The sequence below is a fragment of the Clarias gariepinus genome, chromosome 20 (assembly GCF_024256425.1).
Source record: "Clarias gariepinus isolate MV-2021 ecotype Netherlands chromosome 20, CGAR_prim_01v2, whole genome shotgun sequence".
Lineage (NCBI taxonomy): Eukaryota > Metazoa > Chordata > Actinopteri > Siluriformes > Clariidae > Clarias > Clarias gariepinus.
This window is the reverse complement of record NC_071119.1, coordinates 19,267,106-19,294,822: the sequence shown is the minus strand read 5'-3', so window position 1 is coordinate 19,294,822 and position 27,717 is coordinate 19,267,106. Positions and strand designations below refer to the sequence as shown.

Genomic DNA, 27,717 nt, shown 5'->3' with positions numbered 1-27,717 from the left:
CACAAAAGAGGTTTCGTTTAGGTTTCATTCTAAATGACTGCAGTGGACTACTCGAGCTAGAGCTGGTACATTTTTACTTGAGATTTATTATTATTATTATTATTATTATTATTATTATTATTATTATTTTCCCCTCTAAATTCCTCTGAAAGACTTCAAGTCAGTAAATATTTATTAGAATAAGAAAGCTGTTAGTGTTTAATTTGACTAGTTATCATAAAATCAATATGCCCTACAGCCTCCAGAGCTTTTACTGTACATAAGGAGTAAAACACTACAAAGTATGCAGTTATACAGTAAGATAACACCCAGTGACTTGTGTGATGTGCTCTGTTATGATGCCAAGTTATTAACACCACCAATGGCAGGAAGTTAAGATTTTGAAGTGTCAGCACATTTCTTTCTATGAATTCATAGCATATTTAATAGGCGGCACGGTGGTGTAGTGGTTAGCACTGTCGCCTTGTTCCTCCAGGGTTTGGGCTCGATTCCCATGTCTGTGTGCATGGAGTTTGCATGTTCTGCCTGTCCTTGGTGGGTTTCCTCTGGGTACTCTGGTTCCCTCCCACAATCCAAGATATGCAGGTTAGGCTAATTGGCGTTCCCAAATTGCCCCTAGTGTGTGAGTGTGTGTGTGTGTGCCCTGCGATGGATTGACACCCCTGGGTGTTCCCTGAGCCTCCTGGGATAGGCTCCAGGTCCCCGTGACCCTGAATACAGGATAAAGCGGTATAGAAGATGATTGAGAGAGTGAATATATTTAATGCTGTCCAACAGTAGCAATTGTATTATAGTAGCTATAAACATTTCTCTCCAAACTTTTTCTGACTATCTAACAAAGCAGCTTGTCACTTGGTCGAGAGACCAACAAGAGCAAAGTATTTAAAAACCGAAGTCCATCTCTCGATGGTTAAAAAAGCAACGCATGCACGTTATCTGCATCACCTTCTTCTACATGTTCATGTTTGATCGGGTGAATTTGCACATGACGGGACATTGAGACTCCAATAAGTTTTTTTTTTTTGCTGTGAGGCATTAATATAAACCTGAACTTAACTCTTCTGACCAACAGCACTGTGGTATAATAAAATGTTCTTCCTGCTACAGTATACTGCACCTAATAAGCCAATGAAAGGTTTTATAATCTGCAGAGGAGTCCACTCAGGTGAATAAAAGCAGGCTAGATTAATTGTAGTAAATGTTTAAAGTGGACCGCAGCAACGAATAATCAGCTTCCTTCTGCTCCACTGGAATAATAACACTTGAATATTTTTTTTACGCTATGGGGATGTTTTCAAAAGTTTTAAGGTGTTCAGCCATTTTCATCCTTCTGAGCAGGTGCTAAATAAAAGAGCTTATTATGACTACTATTATTTTCTGCTCGAATAAAATATGAGGAACACCACTCATATAACACATTAAATTTTACAATATTACACTGACATTATCATTGAACAGTTGTAAGAATAATTTCTATATCCATTCAGCATGACATTTTCAGATTGTGTGTGTGTGTGTGTGTGTATGTATGGGGGGCTAAAAAGATTTTTAAAAAAGAATTCCTCTGCCATGTTTAAAATTGTTTTATTTATGATGCAGAAATGCGGAAATGTTGACCTTTTCATGTTCAATCAGCACAGAGAATGAAAAAGCACCGACATGCGTGCAGCTGTGAGGAAAAAGCAGAAAGTTACAGCACAACTAGATTCTTCTATAGATTTGGGAGAGTATGATGCGTCAATCATTTAGAAGCAGGTAGCTTTTTTGGTTTTAAAACAATAATCATTACCAAGTAAGGGAATACCATTAACCAAGGTTACCATGAACAACATTTATATTTTATAACTAAAACACGAGCAAAAAAAAAAAAAAAAAGGTTTAAGAATACACATCATAAGCTGAGAATATTCGGTAGAATTGTTGCCTCTGTTAACGCTGAAATGTACTGCAGTGGCCATTCTTCCATATTTGGATTCATGAATATTTCATTTGAAATGAAAAACAAATAAAATGTACACAAATCCAAAGATGTAAAGTTGCATTTAAATCGCAAGGCTTTGCTTTTTTTTTTTCTCTCCTACGAATATATTAGGGCTCTAAAATATTTTTAGCCTGTATGACCTTTATGTGATAATAGCCTCGCAGTGACTCTGAAGGCAAAATACACCGAAGCTTTTAGAAGGCTATGAAACATATGAATGTGCTTTAAACAAATACAAAAAGAAACATGAAGGTGCACTATGATTATATATATATATATATATATATATATATATATATATATATATATAAATTATACATACGTCAGAAAAAGAGAGATAATATGATATATATTATATAAATTCAATATTATTAATATTTTTATAATATTATTAGAATATTATCATACAGTATAAATTAATACAGTATTTAACGTTCCTGAAGTGTCTGTGACATCCTCATGCTCTTTTACAATTTGAGTCCTGAAATATGCCGCTGCCAAGAAAAATTCAATTCGATAACCTGGTCATTCAGTACATTCACATCATCAACTGGTTTTATTCCCTCATAAGGTTGCTGAGTCTAGACCTGACCAAATAAAGCAACCCCAGATCATAGCACTGCCTCCAGAGGCTTGTACAGTGGACAGTATAGATGATGGGTACATCGCTTCATGTGCTCCCTTTCTCACCCTGACGCACCAATCGTTCGTGACTATGGTCGGTCTGAGCTCATCAGACCACTTGACCTTTTTTCATTACTCCAAAGTCCAATCTTTTTGCTCCCTAGCAAAGTGAAGCCTCGTGAATTGAGCTCTGTGTATGGACATGCTCTTACTTTTGTATGGTTTTAACTGTTGATTGCATACCAAGTGTTTAAATGATCCCTATTGACTTCTTAGACAAAGTTAGTGGTTTAGCACTATCGTTCCAGGTTTTGGTAAGGTGTTCTGAACCTAGTTTCAGTAATATTAAATCTCATTAGGTAATAGTTTTCTTTGCTTGATGCAGCCCAATAATTAGACCCTTTAGAAATGGCAAGTTTTTTGGTCGGACATTGTAATTATACAATACTTTATTTTTTGTGGTACACTATGAAACAATTGAAAATACATACTATTTAAAGACACAGTGATATTTAGTGGATTCTGCACACCTCAACCACATGGTAGAGATGGCTTAATCAGGTTAAGTTCAACAAATCTTTCAATATGACATTGTGAAGAACTAAGAATGGCATTACAGCATTTTTTTTTGGGAAAGCAGAACCTAATAAATTGTTTGGAAAACGTAAATGTGGCAGGGTGTTTATCAAAACAATCTGCACAAATCTCTACCTAAGACCAGTTATAAAATTGAGTGATGTAGCTGATGTTTGAGGACCTGTCAGAGCCCGGAGTCGCACAACGAACTGACAGGACAGCGCTGACATTTTTCTCCCAGTGTTTCCAGATAGAGATAGTGGCATTGTTATACATGTCACATATAGACCCATTCTTTAACTTTCTTAAAAGGGGAATCTTTTGATGACCAGCTAAACGTCCTCACAAGGTCAAAACTCTTTTCCGTCTGGAGATATTTACCCCCCTGCATACACACATGGCTGATGCTCCATCTTGTCGCTGCAGGTATAGAAATCTGAGCCTTTAGACTTTAATCCTCCACTCAGCTTGCACAGAGCTCTCTAACACACACACAGACACACACACACACATACACATGATTTGTCTCTTCAGGGACTCCAGTGCACTTTACTCTTTCTCTGAAGTAACAGCCAAATGAGTGAGAGACAGAAAGAAGGGCTAATCTAGGCAACATTTTACAGAAAGATATACTAAGGGGAGGTTGAGGATTCATGGGCAACGAGAAAATGAGAAATGCAGCATCAGCATTAATGTGCGGAAGATGGGAGGGGAAAAGAATGAGACAATAGCTGGCATTTGAGGTGAACGAGGACATCGCAAACGCTAAATTCCAGTTCATCGAACCCCAGAAAGAACCATTAGTCATAAATCTGGCGAGCTCAAATATCAATGAGGAGTGGGATGGAATAGAGGGGTACAATGACCTTCAATATGCGACACGAACCTACGACGTCTAACGCGCTGTGACAGTTCTCCTATAATAGCTTTTAATTCATCTATCTCTGCTCTTTGTGTAACCTTTTTTTGTCTTGATTTGTATTTTTTCAACAGAATATATTTTAAACCATTTACTGCAATCTGGTCCTCTTCTAGTATTCTTTCTCTAGTAGTTTGTATCAATAGCTTTAATTATCTTAGACAGGTAAGTCATTAGATTAACAGGACAGAAAAAAAAATTGGTTTTCAACACAATAGTTTGTGTACCTATTTCATTATTTAGCTAGGATGTTCAGTACCTGGCTGAGGAGAATGTACTATCAAAAATATTTTAGCTAGTTATACCAAGGTTTCGTTAACTACTGTAGAGTTACAGTAAAAGTTAGCTAGCAAGAGTGCATGTACAGTAGCTTGTGTGATTGTACTGTATTTACTGCAATCTGGTCCTCTTCTGGTAATCTTTCTCTACTTACTTAGTAGTTTGTATCGATAGCTTTCATTAGCTAGGAGAGCTTTCTTAGCTAGCTCAGTTCAGTGACTAGATCGACAGGCCAGAAAATAAAAATGGTTATGTTAGCTGGGATATGCAGTACCTGATTAAGGAGAATATAAGATTAAAAATATTAAAGCTAGTTATACCAAGACTTAGTTAGCTAGAGGTCGAAGTTAGCTAGCTAGAGTGGTAAGGCTTGTGTTATCTGCTTACTGTATTAGCTACAAAAATCATTAGATGGCTAATATATAGCTAGCTAGCTAGCTACATTATCTTAAAGAGGGCAGTTTCTTTAGGCATGCTACTTACCTCAACAGACTAAAAAATGAAAAAGTGATTAGCTTTGTAGTATTTAAGATATATTATCTACTGAGGGCTTTAAATAGTTAAGGATGGCTCGTAAAATGTGATTTCCTCAAGTTCTTGGTGAATAATAATAATAATAAGAAGAAAAAGAAGATGAAATAAAAAGTTTTGTCTGTACATTGATCAGAACTTGGCTTTTCCTAGATATCTTTACATTTCATACATTGGAGGACCCAAAACCAGTCTCACAAAATGTTTTCCCTGGATGTCTAGCTGTATTGCCACAGCATTATGCTAACTGGCTAAACATTTTTTTAATGAAACAGTGGTGGTACATTATTTCCCTGAATAAATTATATCATAAATTAAATAAAAAGGAAGCTTGTAAGCTATGACCAGGTTTGTTATTTATGTCATAGCATCCTCACTTTTTTGGACTTTTTTCCTTGAGGTGGGCGTGGCTATACACGTCACTCAACAGAGCCAATCAACGCGATAGTTTACAGTGCATAGAATATGTGAAAGACACAGAAATGGCAGTAATGCACCTACTGTACAGTACAAGCTCCCCAAATCCTCACGGAACACGAACAAAGGCATACAACAGCATGTCTTAGCAAGCAGACTATAAAAACTATGAACTCTGAAGATGATTGGATACATCAATGTATGAGAATGCTTTTTTCAGAAAGTTTAAAACGAGTTTGTTATAAATGTTTCGAAATTGTATTTAAAAAATAATAACAAGACTTTACTGCCATCTGATGTACAGTAGTAAGCGTGACTCTGCATAGATAGCCGATATTAGCTTAGCTAGGTACAGTAATGTAGTACCCAATCAACAGGCTAGAATACTTAGCTGAACTTGGTTATTAGCTAGTTACAAAAGTTAGCCAGCTACAATATTCTGAATTTACTTTGTATAAAAATAGTAAAAAAGACTTTTGTCCTATATGGTTTTCTTTCCTAATATTTTCCTTCACATCAATACCAAACAAAATCTTTTTTTTCCCCTGTCATGTCACACCTTCTAATATCAATTTTTAATTTACTCCTGTAGTAACAGCAAATGCAAAGCTGAGCTGCTTTTTAATTGAGTTGGGACTAATATCTGAATGAGATTAGGCCCAAAAGAGACAGAGAAACTGAAAAATCTGTCCGCGCTACGGTGGATCCCTAATTAAAACTGAAAATGATGGCAATCCACAGTAGAACAGGCTCAGTGAGAAGGTTCTAGTGGATGAACAGATTGCTGAGAGACAGAGAGGAGAAGATAGACAGAATGAAATTCGATTCCTCTTTCTATTTGGACAGAGAATTAAGAAACCGAACCCGCTCTATTGACCCGGGAAGTTTATTTATCAGATATTTGATTTGATTCCTAAAAACTTAGTGGTCAATATTCACTAGTTTGCCTACACCTGATATAGAGTTCATCTAAGGGCACTTCCTGCCTTCGGATCTAACGGCTTGTATGTGGATATTCCTGAAAAGAACAAGCCAGTGAATGTGTTTTCGTCACCATTTCCCAGAAAGTGCGATGAAATGCAGCTGTCGTCTCTACAACCTTTAGGGAGTTCACACCCAATTTCACACATCAAAAAAAAAAAAGAAAAACGGCAAACATTCAACACACCCATGTTAGCAGGATTTTTTCACATAAATGCACTGCAGTTATGCAGTATGTCAGGTTTTGTTTAAAGTGGAGGTTAAATCTGTTCTCCTGAAACATCACTATGTAGAGTACATTAATTTCTAATGTTAAAATAATTAACGCTAAAAGTATTAAAACACGGTGGCTTAGTGGTTAGCACTGTTGCCTTTCCCCTTTTAGGTTTTGGGTTCGATTCCCACCTCCTGTCTGTGTGCATGGAGTTTGCATGTTCTAACCCCGTGCTTGGTGGGTTTCCTCTGCATACTCCGCCTTCCATCCAAAGACAAGCATATTAGGCTAATTGGTGTTTTTGTGTCAGTGTGCGTATGTTTGTGTGGATTGGCAACCAGTCCATTGTACCCCGTCTAGTCTCCCACCACGACCCTACACACACGCTAAAGTGGTATATAATAATGAGTGAGTAAGTGAGTGTATAGTCTCTGTGTTGAAAATCTGATATAAAATAACCTGGTGTTCTTATGTGCAAAAAGACACTGCACAGAATCAAAGATCAGATCCTGACTCCCGAGCTCTGTGCCAGATGTCACTGTTAAGTTTGTCCCTGGCAATGAGGACATATACTGTAAATAGAGGCGATAAAAGACGCCGCTACGATTTTCCTGTTTGTTTGCTTTACAAGAACCCACAAAGAAATTGTCGTTTACCGTCACACTAGCGTGAAACAGTGAAATCGGTCACTTACATACGTGGAGGAAGGTGTAAAACTGATTTACAGAGATGCATCCGTCTTTGGGAAATATACACACAATCATTCACCAGCAGCACTCACACGTTACAAGTACTCGGCTGGGAGACATCGCCACATCCGCCGTACAGTCCTTATCTCACTCGAGCCATTTGCACATGTTTTGGTCATTAAAGGAGTTCCTGGGAGGCCATCGTTTCAGGCAGTCAGATCATGGCGCCTGCGTATTGAGAAAACGTTCTACCTTGATGGTATCTAAGCACTAGTGAAACACTGGGATAAGTGCATCAGTGGACCAGGGGAGAGAAATAAGTGAGTTTTTTTTTTACACATCTGTACAAGGCAAAGGAGACATTTCATCTGGCATAAATTTTTAAATCCAGCAAAACAAAAAATCTTAGTGAAGTATCGACATGGCTGCTCATCCTGGTAAATGGAAGTGGTTGTGATTAAAACGTAATTGGTGGCAGGTGGTGTGTGTTGAACGTATTAATGGGTGGTGCAGGCCTTTGCTCAAAGGGGCAATTAGCACAGTTCCACAGATTCAATTGACATCAGTGTGAAACTGATGGGGTGCATTGTGGGAACAACTAAGGACAAAAAACAAATAATGCCATTTAAGATCGTGCTAAATATTTATGAAGAGCAACAAGCACTATAACTACAAAGATTAAAACAGTAATGAACAATAGGTAAGGACAGTATTAAAGTCCAAACGTTTAAGTATTTTCCAGCTCTATCCGATCTCACACCGCAGTACATTTCCTGTTAAATCCCTTTTATCTAGCATTATTTAATGCACCTGTTTATTGCAATTTCTGCAGCACTTTTTTGTGTTTTATTTCTATCCGTCATAATCTTTTATAATTCTTTTAAAAATGGATACATACGGAATTTTGATGTGTAATTCAGGGATGCACTGTTATACAGTAGGGAAAGGATTTAATCCTATACATTCTGTACATACACTAAACAATACTGTAAACTCTGGCCCACACATGCAGTCCTTTTCAGAAATCAGTCGAAAAGACATTTATCGGACATTGTTTTACCTCTTTAAAAGATCAGTTGATCCGCAATAGCAATTTGTGTGTAAATTATTCCGAATTAATTTGACTGGCTCGAGTCGCACCGATCCATTGTTTTTTTATTATCTCCCATTCATAAAATGACATCAATTCATTTATTTATACGCCTACCCGTTTCGCTTTCAAATCTAGAACTGGAACATTAACGTGGCACTTTCCCGTAGTCCCGTATTTAATTCACGTTACATCAAAAGGTTTTACTTTTGTCTCATTTTGTTAATTATTACAAAATCCTGCCCCTTTTCTCTCTCTCATTCACTTCATCTTCATCTTTCTTGCACCATATTTCATAATCGTGACCCATTTCCGGCAGTTTCATACGCCTTCCTCTTTCATTTTGGACAAAGGTCCATAAACAAACTCAAAAGCATTGCATCCAGAATGAGTGAAACAAATGGAAAGTCCATTTGTTTTGTGTACTGTATACGGCGGAGATATTGTACAGCTCTGCTTACATCCTGTGCTGGGGATATGAAGCCTAACAACATTTATGAACACTGAAAGTCATATGATATAGAACTGAGGCACTGACAGGATTGTATTTCGGTGGATATATCTGAGAAAAAGACAAAGAGAATGCAGGAATACACACACACACACACATACACACTTATCTGTCTTTTGAATTCAAGCCATGGCCATTAACAGAATATTGATAAATTAAAAGATAAGGAGTGTCAATAAGGCATACTGGTTAGCACTGTGGCACCTCCAGGAACAAGGGTTCGATTCCCATCTTGAGTCTGTTAGCTTGAGCTTGAATTTATATGGGGTTCCTTCCACAGTCCAAAGACATACAAAGTAGGCTAACTGCTGTTTCCAAATTTCACATAGTGTATGAATAAGTGTGTGTGTGTGTGTGTGTGTGTGTGTGTGTGTGTGTTTGTTTGTGCTTGTGGCTTTAGGTTTTTCGACGTTACTTTAAAGGATAAGAATTATATAATATGAACAAATGTGTCAATATACAGTACTGTGCAAAAGTCTTAGGCATCATATTACATGCTGTACCAATTTTGTTATATATGTTTATCATGTCTGCATTATTATGTATAAAATCATTCTGCGTAAAAATAGAAAGTAACAAGTGTGACAAAGTTACTAAAAGAACTCATATTCTCCAGCAAGCTCAGTAAAACCTAACAGCTGTTTTCTTATAAAACTGCACAAGTCTGTGTCTAAAACTCCTGATTTTAAGCAACGAGTTTCACTCCAAATATTGACTGTTTATTTTATTGCTCTTTATAGAAGTTTCTTTTATGCAGAAATGTTTTCAAAAAAATCTTTTGCTTATGCCATATTTCTGTATACTGTATGCCCAAGACTTTTACATGGTACTATAAGTAAAACAGTTGTTAGGTTTTACTGAGCTTGCTGGAGAATATGAATTCTTCTGATAACTTTGTCACACTCGCCTTTATATTTTTATGCAAATTCCAGGAGCGTACATTAGGTTTTTTGTTTCCATCTGAAACAAAATATGGAACCACCAGTAGCTCAGTGGATAAGGCTACGGTTCGGAAGATCCCAGGTTCAAACCCCACAACCACCAAGTTGGCACTGTTGGGCCTTAGAGAAAGACCCTTAACCCTCAATTGCTCAGATGTGTAATGATATATATATATATATATATATATATATATATATATATATATATATATATATATATATATATATATATATATATATGTAAGTAGCTCTAGATAAGAGCATCTGCTAAATGAAAACTGGTCTGTCTTGTATTATATATATATATATTTTTTTTTTCTTTACAGCTATGCATATATATTCTCCTTTAATGTTATTTATTTTTTCATTTTAAAGTTATATATGGAAATAATGAATGATTTTGTACACAATTATGCAGACATAATAAAAAATTATAACAAAATTGGTACAGCATATAATATAGTGCCTAAGATTTTTGCACAGTACTGTATATAATATTAGTCCTATAAAAGGGACAAAGCATTAATAAAAGGTTATAAGGCAGTCATTTTGTTGACTGATTAATTGAAACCATGTGGGATAAATAAAAGTTTTCTATGTTTTCTAAAAAAAAACACACACAAAAAACACACACACACACACACCAGTACTCTATTATGGAAATAACCACTCTTTACAAACACTGTTAACAGAAAAACATGCCAGAACATACAACACATAGAACTTTGAAATGGATTATGGCAAAAACATTAAAGCCTCTGTTTTACTTTTATTGCAATGTAGCTGATGCACGTTCTACTTTATTGCTAGTTAATGCAGCTGATATGCAGCTGATCCAACCCACGGAACACAAAGGATCTGCTGCTTACCAGATACCACCAGGTCCTATAGGTCCACCAGAGGTCCTATTTAGTCACAATACTTGGATTAACGTTATAGTAATAGAAATGTACAGTATGTTCAATGCATTTTATTGCCATGAAGCTATTGTAGGTTTTATTCTTCCGTTTTATCCTATTGCATTGCAGCTGGTGGTCCGTTCCATTCCATTCCTTTATTTCCTTTTTTCCCCGTTTAACTCTGTTGCAACCATCCTGTATTTTCTTCTACTATATTCTCCTGCAATGATTTTTTTTTTATAGTTTATGTTTATTGAATATGTTATTTTATGCTTTCTTAATATACTCCTTTATGCTTATCTATTTCTTTCCTTTGTTAGTTTATTATTACATTCATTTCTTTTTATCTCTCTCTCCTGTGTTATAACGGACATTACAGTCAACACTCAGTGAAACTGCACACTGGAGAATCTTCTTACGTGCTGGAACAAACACCCGATAGGTTTTTGACTTTCTCAGCGGCCCAGGATTTCCATCAGGAACTGCACACTTAGTCATTCATTTCTCCCAGTTGGCGTTACGGGCAGATTTGTAGCAGTTTATAACCAGATATGCATTTCTGTTATTAAGGAACGCGAGTGTGCATGAGCTTATTGGTGCTCTGTGTTACTTCTATATGAGTTGCACGAGGCACAAATATGTGTGTGTGTGTGTGAGAGAGAGATATGAGCGAGAGAGAGAGAGAGAGAGAGAGAGAGATACCCGGGAGGGGACCCCTGCATGGAAACACTACTATCAAATGAATGTTGCCTTAAATGGTGCTGAAAGGCAACGTTAATAATTCATACAGTGTGTATGATCAAGTCTTCAGACAGTGAAGAAGAGGAGATGGGGGTGATTGATTATTGTGTTGCAGCGAGACTGGAAAGGGTGTGTTTGTGTGTGTTATACTGAGAGTAGGTATATGTCCTGTTGTGTCTGGGGAAAGACAAAACATACGATATTTTATATACACTGAAGCACTGTGGCCTCGCAGCTCCGGGGGCACGGGTTTGACTCCCGCCATGGGTAGGTGTGCATGGAATTTGCATGTTCTCCCCGTGTTTGGTTGGGTTCCTCCTTGTAGTTCGGCTTCCTCCTACAGTCCAAAGACATCAGATTGGACTAATTGCCGTTTCCAAATTGCATGGAAGGGTTGTGCATTCTTATGCCCTGCGATGAACTGCCACCATGTCCTGCCTAGTGGCCAGAGACCCCTAGGGTAGTGCTGTAGCAAATTAGTGAGCATTCTATTTAAATAAAACTAACATTCTGGTGTAGTTTCCAACGTAAAAGCTGATTTGAATTCCATCTATTTGTTTATTTATTTAAAGCTGTATTTCATTCTGTCCTATTTGGTTGATTTGTATAGACCTTTGCTCATGTAACAGCAGTGTGTGTCCATGACCTGCTCTCGCGTCAAACAGACACTCTTCACCTGTCTGAGTATGCCTTGATTTCTTAGATCAGGATGTTTCAGGGACACCGAGTTACAGACAGATGCATCCTGATTGTATTTACTAAAACCCTTCACTCAATACACCTTCAGGCTTTAAGGCACTTTTTTCACATAGCCAGGAATACTGTGTTCTGTCTGCAAGCATAATCTCTCTATGTATTTCATTTCCTTTTTCTATCATGTTTCCTAAAAGCATATCTCTCTCTCTTTCTCTCTCTCTTTCTCTGTGTGTGTGTGTGTGTGTGTGTGTGGCAGAAAACAAACCTGCTATTCCAAGTGCCCTCTATAATAAGACCCAGTCGACAACGAACAACAATAATAAGCAAATTACACATTAGCAAAGATGTGTCACGATAAAAATTGTCCTTGTACAGTCACTACGAAGCCGCAATTGATTTTATGATAATAATATTTTCCCCCCGTCTATGCATGTGTAGTCAGGATACAATGAAATGTTATTGGCTGCACACCCGGCATGATAAGGTGGGACGTCATGCTTTCAGACGGACCACACCCAGAGTGACAAACTATGGTCAGGATTCAATATATAGAGTAGATTTGTATATATATATATATATATATATATATATATATATATATATATATATATATATATATATATATATTAATGAACTAATCTAATCAACAACAGTAATAACTCTTATCTAGGCTTAACTAACGGATTACTATCAGCAATATAACATCTGTCTGGATTGTTTAATTGTGTACAGGGGAGCCTATCCCAGGAGACTTAGAGTACAGTCGATAGCAGGGCATACACGTACACAATTAGGAATACCAATTAGCCTGATATGCATGGCTTTGGACTGTGGGAGGAAACTGGAGAACCCAGAGGAAATCCACCAAGAACGGGGAGAACATGCAAACTCCATGCACACAGACCCTAAGCCGGGAATCGAACCCACGACCCTGAAGGTGCAAGGCGACAGTTATGTTAATTGTTATGCCATCGTACCATCTTATTTAACTACGAACAAAGAAATTTAATGTAAAGGCCAGCATTTCCTTGATGTCTTGCTATTATTATTACTATTATGAATTGAATAAATAAATAGATAATTAAATTCATAAATAATGTCCATAGCTATTATATCTAATATACACATGTTATATTATTTCACATTTAAATACCTGAAGACATGTATATATAGAAAAGTGAATTACATCTAAATGCGTAACAAGAAATGTATGGATCAGGTGATGGTTGTTACATAATATCATGCACAAGCATTATGAACTAATACATTTAAAAAAATGTTTGATTCAGTTTGTAAAGGATTCTTGTACTGTATTTTAGTTCTTAGATTTAATTATTCTGTGCAAGTGCTTGTGTAAGTCTTAAATATCAATACACTGATCATTCAGAATACTAACACCACCTCAAAGTGAACTGTCTCACACTGATTATCAATTATAATGTTTTGACAGGATTATGGGCAACCGAGGTTAGGTTAAGCCTTTATTTACTTAAGCCTGATACATTACTCCACCGTGAAATTCTTCCTTTGAATATCCCAGCATAAATGGGGTCAAAGCGCAGGGCCAGCCATGATACAGCACCCCTGGAGCAGACAGGGTTAGGGGCCTTGCTCAAGATCCCAACATCAGATGGCAACCTGCTGGAGCGGGGGGTTTGAACCACCGACTTTCCAATCAGCAACTCGGTGCCTTAGCCCTCTGAGCTACCACTGCCCCATCTCTGGGCCATCTTTGGTTCATCACTGGTCGATCTCTTCCTGCGGGGACCAACGTCCGGTCAATGCTGGCTATGATAGAAAGGTATCAGAACAACAAGCGCATCACAGCCTACTGTGTATAGGACTTAGCAGGCAAAGAGTTTAGGGTTGTTCATCCAGCCACCTAATTCCCTAGATCTCAATTCGATCAAGCACCCATGGAATGTGCTGGACAAACATGACTGATCCACCCCTCTACCCACAGCACCCAAAATACCCGCTGCCAACATCCTGATGTCAGACACCACAGCACATCCCTAGACGTCCCCTAAGTCGCCAGAGCCGCCCAAGTGTTTTGAAAACTCATGGCTGATCCATTTTCTGTGAAAAACTCACATATCTAAGCTACAACAACACAAAAGCTGTGCTTCCATCTGTAACAGTACCTACCCATCTCGTCTGTGAGACTAGTGCATATACCGTATCTGAGGTCTAGCCACTCTCTACTGCACACACACTCGGAAAATGCGAGCTACTCTATTCATTTTAAAGCACACCCCCGCCCCCCCACAGCAATTTAACCAACATTTCTTCCCTCATCCCTTACCACAACACGTCCAAGCCTCTATTAACTCCAACCGAAACGTGATGATTCCTGTTCCCATGTATTATGCGATACAGTACGTGATACAGACAGGAGATGAAGGTTTTCCCGATCGGTACTTAATGAATTTTTCATCGAGCTTCTTAACCTTTTACTAGGAAACGTAACCACGGCGGACACGGAGTTCATGTGTATATATATTTGACATCCTTTCACATTCTGGTCCAATTCGAATGAAACAACCACAAAGAAATTGTAGAAGGGGGCTAGAGGAAAGTCTGCTGAGAGGGAGGAAAATAAAGAGGGAAGCAGAATCAGGTCATATCCTGGAACTCTCAATGACAACTTAAAGATTTCCGAGCTATTTTAACACACAAGTATGATTATTTCTATTTAAAACCCAGGCCGCTTGATCTCGTAAAGCAAGGCTAGTTTGTAAACGAGACAAAATGACATGAATTATTCAAAATGAGATTTGGCTTGACATCAACCCAGTAATTTTGAGCGCTGACCTCAATGAAATAATGAATTATGTGTAATTAATAGCAATCAAAGCTTAACTGCTTAGTGTCAGCAGCGATTTCTCAGAACACACGAACACACAAGAACGCTTATGTCATTATCAATTATATGAACAGTTGAAAGCAAAATAAGAAGATTTCAATATTATATATTGTATTCATTACTTTTTTTGTTAAAAAAAAAAAAAAAAAAAAAATCCAAGTGTGTGTCCGTCCCAAATTACATGCTTCACGTGTGGAATTGACAAATGATTGAATGCTTTATAAACAATCAAATCCATGCATACTGTTTTGTATGACACAGTAAACAGGATCTATGCAGGCTGTTTTACATGATTAGAACATATTTCAATCTGATATTTCACATATGATTCATGTCTACTGTTAAACAGTAAATGCTGAATTGATTTCCATGGGCGATGTTTTATATAATTCATTTATTTTTTAATCACATACTTTACAAATGATTAATTTGAATCACTTGTACTGTTAAATGTTGAATGCAAAGTTTTCAGTTTCATTTTTTTTAAATTCTGATCCTTCAGATTGCACATGAATTTATTTTCAAACGCAATATTTTTCCTAATTAGTTTAGATTAATACAGTTCCTACATTTCTTAAATATTTAAAAAAAAAAATTATTTTTAGGGTCCATGATGACGACATGGCTATGATGTTATTAAGCTTTTCAATGCTTATCATACAGTGTATGGTTGTGACAAATAAAAATTTTAATTTGTAAAAATCTCATCTAAAACTCTACACGTGATTAATTTGATTTACACATACTGTCATAATTGTTGAATTAAATTTCATAGGCACTACTTTACTATAAGTACTGTTTTTATTTATACTGTATTTACATGCCGTGTTTAAAATGATTCTTATATTTTTTTAATATGATACTTAGTATTATTTTCACATGCAATGTTGTATATAATTATTTTTTTATTTAAAACTCTATACACGATTCACTTGAGTCACATCTGCTGTTTTAAAATGCTACATTTATTTTATATGCAGTGTTTTAAATTTCATTTAATGTTGAATCTGACACTTTAAACATGTTTCATTTGATTTATATGCAGTGTTTTATTTACAGTATATGCAGTAATGTATTTGATATACAAAAATCATTTAAATCTTTTATATCCTTTAATTTAAATCGTATATTTTTTACTTTTACATTAAGTGCTTTTTAATTATTGATTTCTTTTATACGTAGGAAGTGGTTTAACATATATTGAAATTCATGTTCACATCAGTTTGAATATGTGATCTTACCGTACACATCAGGCAAAAACAATCTTTTGTTTCTTTAATGGTATCAAATCGAAGAACAACGGTTTCTTTTTCTGATCTGTCTCACTTTCTGTCTTTCTCTCTCTCTGGTGGTGACAAGGTGAAGTGTGTTTGTCGCACTTTATCTATGTGTTACCATGGTTACCAGACCCAATGAGACCTTCTGTTGGAGACTCTCTCTCTCTCTCTCTCTCTCTTACACACACTCACAGTAATAAAGGGCATCAGTAATAACAAAAAGACATTTTCTCTTGTCAGACTTTGAAGTAAAAAATGGGTTTGGGGTGGGTAAAACCTGACAGCTCTGTAATAAAGCTAAAGACAGCATCTGCCAATCAAATGCCAAAAATGTACCACATGCCAAAATATACAGTACATTGGGGTATAAAAGTCTGAGACGACTAGTGAAGATGCTTCCAAGTTGTGTTTTTTTTTCATTACAAAATATATAAATATACATATTCTCACTGTATATAATCATAACCAAACTTTTCCAAACATGCCGTTTTAGTGACTTAATCTTTAAATGAATTGCTTGCGTATGGCCCTTTGTGAAAGTGCATTGTTCTAGCCAATCACAACACAAACCACTAAATGCATATTAAACAGTTTCATTTAGTTTAGCAGTCTAGTGCTCAACTCAAAGAACAAGTCTCTTGTAGGAAAATAAAATGGAAGAATGCAGTTATGAAAGTAAAAACTCCCTTTAGTTTTCTATATAACCCCCTGCTACACAATCTCAAAATTCACCATCAAAGTAGAAATTTTTCTCAGTATGCCAGAGCCATGATCGGTATGCCTGCTACATGTTAGAAACGCTGGCCTCCCAGGAACTCCTTTAATAGCCCAAACATGTGGACATTGCTTGTAGCGAGGTCTCCCAAAGTCTATCGTAAATGTCAGTCAATGTAATTCATTAACTCATGAGAAATTTCATCGCAAGTCCCAGTTTAACTTGAACGGGAATTGCCCTCGTAGTATTAAATATCCAAGATAGGATATTCCATATAGTTCAATTTTATTTTATTTCCAATTATAAATAGAAAAAAGATTCAGATTAAATTGTTAGTCACATATGTTTTTGGCATATTACAATGAGAAAAATGCAGACAGAGCAAAGGGTCGGCCAGGATACAGAGCCCCTAAAACAGAAGGGGTAAGAGCATTGCTCAAAGCCTCAACAGTTTGGAGCTTAAACCCCTGACCTTATGATTAGTAACCTGGAACCTGAAGTTTGAATTGGCACTTTTAGGATCACACTGTGTAAGATGACAGAAATATATAGTCCAGGCTACAAAGACATCCAAATGTTACTTTAATACTGTTTCTCCTAATGCAATGATGGAAATCGGACAACAGAAAGGAGATCGATTTCACGCTCACACAGCAACCCGAAAAATAAAACATTGAACTACTTAAACAGGAAAAGGCTTGTCACTTCCTTTTACTTTAAAGCAACTGCGCAATTTAAAGCAACGTTTATTTGAATTATTTACAGAACTCTATTAGAAACTCTTTCTGCAATCTGTAGAGGTCGGATCAGAAATTACACCAAACTGCGGACCCGGAGCTTTATTATTGTGAATACTAAAAGAGAGGGGAGAAAGAAACCCTGGATGTTTTCTTCTCTTGGTTTTCCTTACAGGTCTGGGGTCTTATAGGGGAACTGTCTTGATGCTCTGGAGCACAATCAAGGACAGAACACATCAAGTTCCGGGAAGAAACAATACAAATTTCAAAGTATCTGAGAAGGTTTCCTACGAGATGTGAAATGACTCTATTAAAACAGCCAGCTTGTGAGGGAAAATCTCAAACTGTTAGTCCGACAAAGTCCTTCATTCTTCTTTGTAGAAACACAGAAAGAAAGAGGCTTTCTGTTCGGTTCAGCTCACTTGATGAGCTGAGCTTATGAATACTGCATAACCCAACCCTATTCAGTAAATGACAAAAGGCGAGGGGATAAAGAAACACACTTCAAGAAGGTTAACAAAATATTCATGTGCATTACCTTAATATGATTGTCAGACTTGCTTGTGCATGGTTTCCCTGAGATGGAGCGAGAAAAGCCGAATATTGCTCCTTCATCCCCGCTGTCCCTCTATCCCTGATCTGAATTTGAGAGAGAATCAGAGCGGTACAGATTATCTCCAGTAGACGCAGGGTCTCAGTTAAGCTACTGAAAGAGATTGCTGAAGGGCCTCAATGGAAGGGCAAAATTAAACACTGCGGCAGCCGGCAATCGGCTGAGAACCCCACTTTCTTTCTCTGTCCTCCCTCAATCTCCACTTCACACTTCGCTGCGTGAGAGATTTAAATATGAATATGAATATTTTAAAGATGAAAAGCTACCAGCAGCAAAGCTGCCATCGCAAATCTTCTTCATAGACTTAGACTCATATACACTGATCAGCCAGAACAGTACGACCACTAACAGGTGACTTGACTATCACTTATTACCTTGTTACTATGGCAACTGGAAGTGGATGGAATAGATTTGGCAGCAAGTGAACATTTTGTCCATGAAGTTGATGCTTGATATTGTTGATGGAAGGATTTGAGTGACTTTGACAAGGGCCAATTTGTGATGGCTTAGGGCAACTCTAAAACTGGAGCTCTTGTGGGATGTGGGATCCACCAAAAGTGGTCCACGTTCAACGTGGGTATTTTCCACATGTGCATCTGCATCACTTGGGAAAAAGATGGCTGCACTGTGGGAAGAAGGCAGCCCAGCAGAGGCAGTGTGATGTTCTGGGCAATGTTCTGCTGGGACACCTTGGGTCCTGCAATTCATATGTACAGTAGATATTACTTTGACACATGCCATTTACATATGAATTACACTCCTCCAGCTGTTCCATCATGGCAACAGCTGGTTTGAGGAACACAACAACCAGTTCATTGTGTTGACGTGGCCTTTAAATTTGCCAGATCTCAAACTGGAATCTGAATCTGGAAAAGCAAGCGCGACCCATGGAGTCCTTACAACTTATTAGGACTTCCACCAAAGTTAACCAGGTGCTAATCTATTTCTGTTGCTGGTATAGAGCCGACCCTCCTACGAACTGGCTTTGTTGTTCCGTGGGCTAGAGAGTCACGTCATTACGCCACTGTATACACCTGCGTACGTCTCTCCTTTTCCAGCAATGCTAGCGACAAAAACAACAATAACAACGGTGAACATGGCTTTGCAAGCAGTTCTCCTGGCTTTATTACTACTGGAAAGCATTTGAGATGCCCATTGCATACTAAGGCCATTTTTTAAAGATTGCTGTCACCAACTTTTACCTGATCGTGATAATCCTGCCCCCTCTCCCTGACGTAAGTGGTTCTGGTTCTTTGGTCTGGCCCAGCAAAGTGTTGGTGCTACCATGAAACTGATTTTTCTGAGGGCTGGTGCTTTGGCTGTTTGAAAACAAAGAACTGGTTCGAAAAGGGCCACCAGCTTCAGTCTAGGTTTGGTGGAAATGAGGTATTAAAGGATCTGCTGCTGATGACTTTGTGCCAGATACCACAGCACGCCTTCAGGGGATGGGTCAGTTGGCAAAAAAGAGACCTACTCAATATTAAATAAGTGGTCATAATATTATGTGATTTATGTGTATATACACATACAAATGTATACAGGTTAAAAGACTTGTTGTTACAAGAAAGACTGGTATGTAATTGCCAATTTGTGGAAGTTTAAGCTAGTTTAAGTGCTTGTAATGTGGGTTGTCTGGCAGGATTTCACACTTTTACCATCCATAAACAAATCACCACCATTATCCTTCCAACCAGCGGGAGAAGCAAAATGACTCACGCCAGCTTGCGCATCAATTTTCTGTCCTCCTTTACAAATCTCCTCTCTCCTCTAGGCACAAATCTAATATCTTATTTCAGTTTACAACAGCTTAATGTTTTCTTTGTAATCCAAATGCTTCCACTGATCCGTTCTTCGTTGGAAGGTGAGGGACGTGTCATGACATGAAACTTGGTCACTAGGAGGAAGGCTTGCTTTTAAATAGTTTTGTTTCTCTGAAACTGTTAAGCAGGTTCACGTAATGAATAAAGATAGAAAGTCAAATGAGAACAGTAGTTATGAGGAGTTACAGTACGTGTTGGACATGTTCAGGGGTCAGGGGTCCAAGCACCAGCCATGATGGAACCTTGATGTTATTGCTAATGTAGGGTTTTAACAGTACCAAGCACTAAGTGACCAAAGGGTGAACCCCTAAGGCATGAATCTTTGTCAGTATCTACTTAAATAAATATAATGGAGTTGTATTTAAATAGCTGGTTTCCTGGAGCTGTATGTCCAATCAAGCTGAAATTTGGTAATTAAGTAATTAAGGATAGGTTCTTTAAAAGCATAGCCACCATCAGGTTACCAGCTTTCCATTTAGTCATTAATCATGTCACAAACATGATTTAATTCGTTCGAAGGTAAGTTCTTAAGGCGCAAATTCTTATTACGAAACAAAAAAATAACTTTTTTTTTTGCGACCATCCTTGCCAATTTTCTTTGGACCAATGGTGTTATGTCTTCAAAAATCTTGAACAAAATGCTCACAAAAATGTGTAAAATTGGTAAAGTCGCTTCGCTTGGGTTTCCACTGATGCAAATAAGTTTTGAATGGCTTCCAGGTGTACGTGCATCTCATCCGGCGTTTACTGGGTTCTTTCGCCCGTATGCTGAAAATGCTTCGTATGCCGATGCTAATTTCCTGGAAAATTTCCAATTATAAGGTTAAAATTTTTAAGGGAGCGCATTCATATGTCGAGGGCCATCGCTATTCTTTTTCTTTTCCCAGTATGGATTTATTTCCAATTTACGCATCTTTAAAAAGACATACTTTATTCATTCCTTCTCTTCATTCACTACAATAATCCTACATTGTTCCATTTCACCGCTTGTGCTGCATCGTCACCACTCTGTCAACTGAGATGCCTCCTCGTCCGGCACCTGACCTCTGATTCACCTTTGCCTTTAGGGGTCACACTGCAGTCTATGTCATTAGATCCAGCTACATTAGATACACTACGGGAGGTTTTCTGTTAGTACACACGCGGGCTTACTTTCAGCACACAGGCTGTTAAAAGGGTCACACTTCACATTAACACCAAAATCCAGAATTCTGTCTCAGATCACACATTAATAATTTGCTTTGCCGAGCCACTGCTAATATCACTTGACCTGAGGGTTATTAAAAATTTCTATGAACTATTAATCCCTCCAAGTCTGTGCTATTGAGTACATCTCTAAGCATATTACCCAGTAACTACTATTAATTATTTAGTAACTTCAGTGAAACTAATAAAACATGAAAGTAGGAGTCTTGGGAGCTTAAAAGGATTAAATAGTTCCTGTTATATAAAGCAGCAACACCAGTAGTTATGTCCAAGTCCGGTTTTTTAGGAGGTCTAAGCACCCTGCCAGTATTTTTAGTTTGAATTTGGTAGGGATGTAACGGTATCAAAACTTCACGGTACGATAATACCTCGGGATGAATGGCACGGTACGGTATTTATTGAATCATTTACAGAAAAAACAAAACTAATAAAGAGACTCGAAAAAAGTGCCAGAAGTGTTTATTAAACAGTATACATGAACATTGAACATATCAATGGCATACAAATTAGCCATCTATTTGTAAACTTTGAAACAGGAACTTAATTTTTTTAATTTTAATAACCAAAAAATTTATAAAGTTTCATATTAGTATTCTTAAAAACTCGGAAAAAATAAAAATAGCAGCCTTCTTATTGCAGCAGGCCCATGTGCTGAATGAGTATTTGAGAACACTCACCTCATTCACTCACTATCCAGACAGAGACAGGATTTTTTTTTCTTTTCAGAGAGAAACCGAAATGACTCAATAAAACGACAGGTCTTCTGAGAAAAGTTTGGTGGCGGGAACTACAATTCCCATTAGCCCAGGCGTGGCCATCATCCTTTGCTGTTTTGTGATGCGCACATCCGATTTAAAACCTGCTTACTCTGTAATGATTAATTACTCTTTCAATCTCTTTTCCTCCACCGCTAATAGCAGCACCCGCCATTTCCGCATTACTGGATCTGTAGCGACAACAGACCGCAAAGGATGATGGCCACGCCTGGGCTGATCCCGCTACCTCCTGTTCGCTCCGTTCGCTTGAGCAAACTTTTCTCAGAAGACCTATCGTTTTATCGAGTCATGTGACCACGGTAGTATCGAAAAAATTTGTTATTGCGGTACGACGGTATTTACAATACTGTTACATCCCTAGAATTTGGTGTATTATACTGATGCATTAAGCTTTACATGGATTTAACAGTATGTACTGTAGTTTACAGCCAGCCATTCTACTGTATATACAGAATGTTTGTTTCTAATCCTTCTAATCACGTGAAAAAAAAAGTCAAAAGAGTAAAAAGTCAAAATCCTGTAGTCATATGGAAGCAAATCCAAGAAAGGGTTAAAGCAAAGTGAAACAAACCAAATATAACATTATTGAGGTTATTTCTATTTAAGCAAAAACTTCTTGTTCTATTGAAGATATTTTTTCTTGTTTTAATTATAATTTATTTCTTTAAAGAAGCTAAATTGTCGGCCAATGGAACAAGAAATGTTTGCTTGAATTTTAGTAAAATTTTATTAGAAATAACCTCAACAATCTTGTATTTGGTTTGTTGCAACCTTATTTTAAGAATCTAATTTAACTACATTTAAGATACTTACATATTTTTTTATTAAAATTTCATAAACATTTGACTAGAAATAAGCCTAATAATTATACAGTATATTTGATTTGTTTTAAACCTATTGTAAGAAATGCAAGATTACACAACCTAAGTTCACATACAAGAGTTTAACATTTAACTTAAAATGAAACGCCTGATTTTTTACTGAATGGAACATATCTCTGTTTATCCGCCGTAATTATTATTTCTAAACAAACGTACCTAATAATTCACTCCTTTCACATGGGATGCTAGTGTGTGAATAGTTTAGAGTGGACCACCTGTAGGTTTATAAAGAAACCGTGACATCCAAGTTCCTCAAATAGCTCCAAAGTGTTGAGCACTTGTTGAGCAATTGTAAGTACACGGCTGCGCGCAGTTTTTCTAATTTTGAAACTAATTAGCACATGGGGTGTTTTGAGACTGGTGTAAGAGTGTGTAATGAGTGGGTTTCTAGACTAATTCGCCCGCAGAATGCGGAGAAAAAGGCAGATCAGAGTCTTTTTAATGTGTGCAACGTTTAATGATGTTCACTCATAAGCTTGTGTACTCGGCACAGAATCGGTCCAGATGTCCAACGTGGTCGGTCATGGCTTATCAAGCTAAAAAAAAAACAGCCAATCCCATCACTGATTGATCGACTGGTGCATGTCTATTATAAATGTAATAAATCATTTAAAAATCTATCTTGGAGTCACACAAAAGAATCATGATTCATAAGCGAATCGATTTTTTTTCTTCATCTCTAATATCAGTGCAACTGTGGATCTTGAAAGTAAATTAAAAACAATAAAGGAAGCATCAATACTTGCTTTGTTGGCACATTCTCTTGGCCTGGAGACCTGTAATTCCAGGTCAATTTCGCAAAAGGATCAGTTGACCTTCAAGGTAAAATGAACAAAATTAGCATTCAGCTAATGCACTGAGCAGTTGGAGCAATGCCAGGTGCTCACATCATGTGGTATCAGGGCTTTGCTCTAGTCAGTCCTCATACTGAGGATTAAAGAAGAACAGGATATACTGATGGTTTAACTCTTTCTGAATACATGAACTTAAATATACTGTAATGCTACAGGTACACCAAGTGGGTTTTTTGGAGACGTGTCAACCTTAAGGTGTAAAACTACAGGCCTACGCAATTGGTTAAATTTAGCACCCACAATTTAATCTCCCGCATCCAAAACATGATATTATGTGCAAATGAGGCATTTGGTAGCAAGTTGCATCTATATAAAATATTTGCTGCACATTTGAAATTCAAATTCAACTCCAGACCCCAATGATGAACGCCCCTGTAGAATGTCAAAATGATGTAGTGTAATTAACGCTGTAGTAATTGTTTAAGGGAACAATCGATTTTAGAGGATTTAACATTTGAAAGTTTAACTAAAAAGTTTTAACTAAATAGTTTTAAATGTGTGAATTCATTTGGACTTAAATACTGACTGTTAATTGAATCGATAAATAATAGATTGATTAAATCGAAATACTTGTTAAATCACACAGCTTTACATGGCAAATAAAAATATCCTGAATCTATTCAAAAATATTATTATTATTATTATTATTATTATTATTAAGATTAAAACAAACCAATTATAAGATTATTAAGCCTATTTCTGGACAAAGTTTTTTTTTACTTTAATTAGCTAGTTTTAAGCATTTATTTATAAAAGGCCAATTTATTTTTGTTTTTATTTATTTATTTATTTTAATATATTTTAATATATTAAAACATTTGCTAAGCTAATTTTCTATTTGGTTTGTTGTAATCTTCACTGCCTGGAGCCCATCCCAGGAAACGTTGGGTGCCAATCCACCCCATCTAGGGTGTACCCTGCACGTACACATGCGATTTAGTCATGTCTTTGGGCTGTGGGAGGAAACTGGAGTATGCAGAGGAAACCCACTATGCACTGGGAGAACATGAGAACATGCATCGAACCCTGGAGGTACAAAGCGATATCGCTAACCACTACACCATTGTATATCCGATTGTAATCTTATATTAAGAAAGTTGAGATCATTTGACTGGATTCAATATATTTTCACATTTTTGCAGCGAAACAAAACGTGTATGGGTGGACTCACATTTTTTGTACCCAAAAATTTACACAGTGGCATATACTGTTTTTCCTGTACAACAATATGTGCACCCCTTTTCACACCACGGTATCCTTCATAGATCCTTGTTTAAAATCAACCTGGAGTCACTGGATCATGTAGCATTTCTGAGGGGGGCTGCCACATTAAGGCTACTACTACCATTCAGTCGGGAGGGCGAAGACTATCACGTGTTTCCTCCGAACCTCGTGACGTCAGCCGACCGCATCTTTTCGAACTGCTTGCTCACGCACCATTAGGGGTGGAGTAACACACTCTGAGGAAAGCGCTAGCCGCTCCTTCCGCGTGCGCGAGCTCACAGACGCCCCTGATTGGCTGTAGAGCCGTGATTAATGTGGGAGCGCAAGTACCTCTCATCCCTCCCCTCTGAGAGAGCTCCAGCTGTGAGAGGAAAACAGCATCACCCGGGGTTCGAACCAGCGATCCCCAAATAATAGGGCGAGCACTTTACCACTGCACCACTCAGAGGCCAACACATCATTTTTCTATACACCAATCTGCGATAAGTCTTTTGCCATGTAAAGTTGTCAAATTGCCCCACACTGTTAAAGGTGGTCTGTGTTGCTATGGCGATATATAAATTCAGATTGTATTCTGGAGCCAAAACTGACCCATGAGTCCATTTTAATGCATTTCTAAAATCAGGTTTGCATAATTATTACAAAAAAAGTAATAGTACAGTACCAAGAGATTAGTTTGATTTCATCCTATTAGATTACATAAAAAAGTGACAAGTGCAAGACTGAGGTAATGAAAGTCAATGCAGATTAGGATGCTTGACGACTGGATAAATATGATTGTGAATAGCGAGTCTGTTATGAAAGAAAGCTACATGTTTCCCAGAGAACGTGTCGTACTGTAGCAGAGGGACCATCACGACCGAGAATCCCAATCCACGTCCGCTGGCACCGTAAAGAGGTGTTAAAACAACGTATGTCCCTGGGGACAAAGGATTTTCTGAGTCTGTCGGTGGAACAGCTCTGTGATAGAAGTCTGCCACAGAACATGCTCTTCTGCTTGGCAAAAGCTCCCTACAGTGGGTGGTTGGTGTTGGACATGACGGACAGGATTCTGTTCCAGGTCCTCCTTTCCAGCACAAACCCTGATGAGTCCAGATTTAAACCAACAACAGATTATTCTGTATTTCCCAAGCCGTACCAAGGCCACTACTAATGCTATCACCATAAAAAGAAATGATTTATCCGTCTATCGATTCTTCATTCTGCTGTGCTGGTGATGCAGGAGAAACTCAAAAGGCCGTAAAACTCCGAAAGCATTTAGACACATTAGTTTCCTGATGCTAAAGCTGTTAGTCCTTGTGGCGACACTCGCTAAACTTATTAACATCTTTCAAATAAGTGCTGTTTTACCATTTGTTAACAGCAGCTTTACTGTCTTCTTCTTTGTCTGCATGGCCACTTATGCTGGAAAACCTTTCGTGCAACTTTTATTCAAAAGAAAAATGATGTCCCACTTTTATTTATACAACCCACATATGAACATATTGTTGAACATATGCGCCTTTTTTCGCTGCAGTACCTACACATAGTAGGTCTGTTATCATGCTGTTTTTACACAATGTGCTCTTGAAGCACTTCACTAATATACACAAAAGGACACTAAAGGTCTGTTGGGATCGCTGCATCTGCTTTTTACACTTTTTTAAAATAACTTTAAAATACCACTCGGCTTTACTCGCTTTATAAAAGGTCACTTTTTTCATTTTAAACAGAGAATAAATGTCAGAATTCGGATTTTGGACCAATGCAGCACAGTGGCTTAGTGGTTAGTGATTAGAGTTTGCATGTTCTCCGAATGCATGGTGGGTTTCCTTCCATAGTTCAAAGACATGCAGATTAGGCTAACTGGCATTCACAAATTGCATGTGTGAATGTTGACCGGAGGTTCTACCACGGTCGGACAAATGGGCCTTCACGGCTCCTAGTTGGACTACAGAAGTTCCTTGATGGATGGATGGGTGGATCTAAACCGTGAAAGTTATTTGGTACCTATCTAAAAACCTAGCTAGGTAATTAAAAATGATTAATATGGAATATGTTGGCAAGTTTTTATCATTCTTAACAGTCAAAAAACTCTTTGCATTGGTTCATATATAAAAAAAAAAAACTTGGTGGTGTGCACTCACTCACTCATCGTCTAAAACACTTTATCCTGTATTCAGGGTCATGGGGGACACCCTGGACAGGATGCCAATCCATCACAGGGCACACACACATATACACACTACGGGCAATTTGGAAACATCAATTAGCATAGCCTACATGTCTTTGGACTGTGGGAGGAAACCCACCATGCACATAGAGACAGGAATTGAGCCCGGCTGGGAATCGATCCCGGACCCTGGAGGTGCAAGGCGACAGTGCTAACCACTACACCACCGTGCCGCCTTGATGGTGGGCAGTTATGTGAAAATAATCAACAGTGAGGTATTGCGATATGAACCAATGCAAAGAGTTAGAGTTACCTCCCTAAAGTTGTTCTTTTGTTTTTTTGCCAGAGGTCTTTTTATACACCAGCAGTTTGACAACAATTATAATAACACAGCCTACGAATCATATTTTTTAAAATCCATTTACTGGCCATTAAGGACAATTTGTGAAATGCATCCAAGAAGGTGTTTAATGCATTATGATCTGATAAGACCAAGGTATATGTATA

General features: G+C 37.6%; 1 protein-coding gene across 2 annotated transcripts in view; it reads right to left on the bottom strand.

Annotated features, from left to right (window-relative positions):
- Nucleotides 1-27,717, bottom strand: part of nrxn2b (neurexin 2b) — a 703,577-nt gene that overhangs the window by 653,011 nt on the left and 22,849 nt on the right. The window contains exon 2 of one of the 2 annotated variants that reach the window (XM_053479499.1): nucleotides 18,223-18,323. The exons of the other annotated variant lie outside the window; for it this stretch is intronic. The gene's annotated coding sequence lies outside the window, so the exon portion shown is untranslated. The remainder of the gene's footprint in view (nucleotides 1-18,222; nucleotides 18,324-27,717) is intronic. 2 annotated transcript variants of the gene reach the window in all.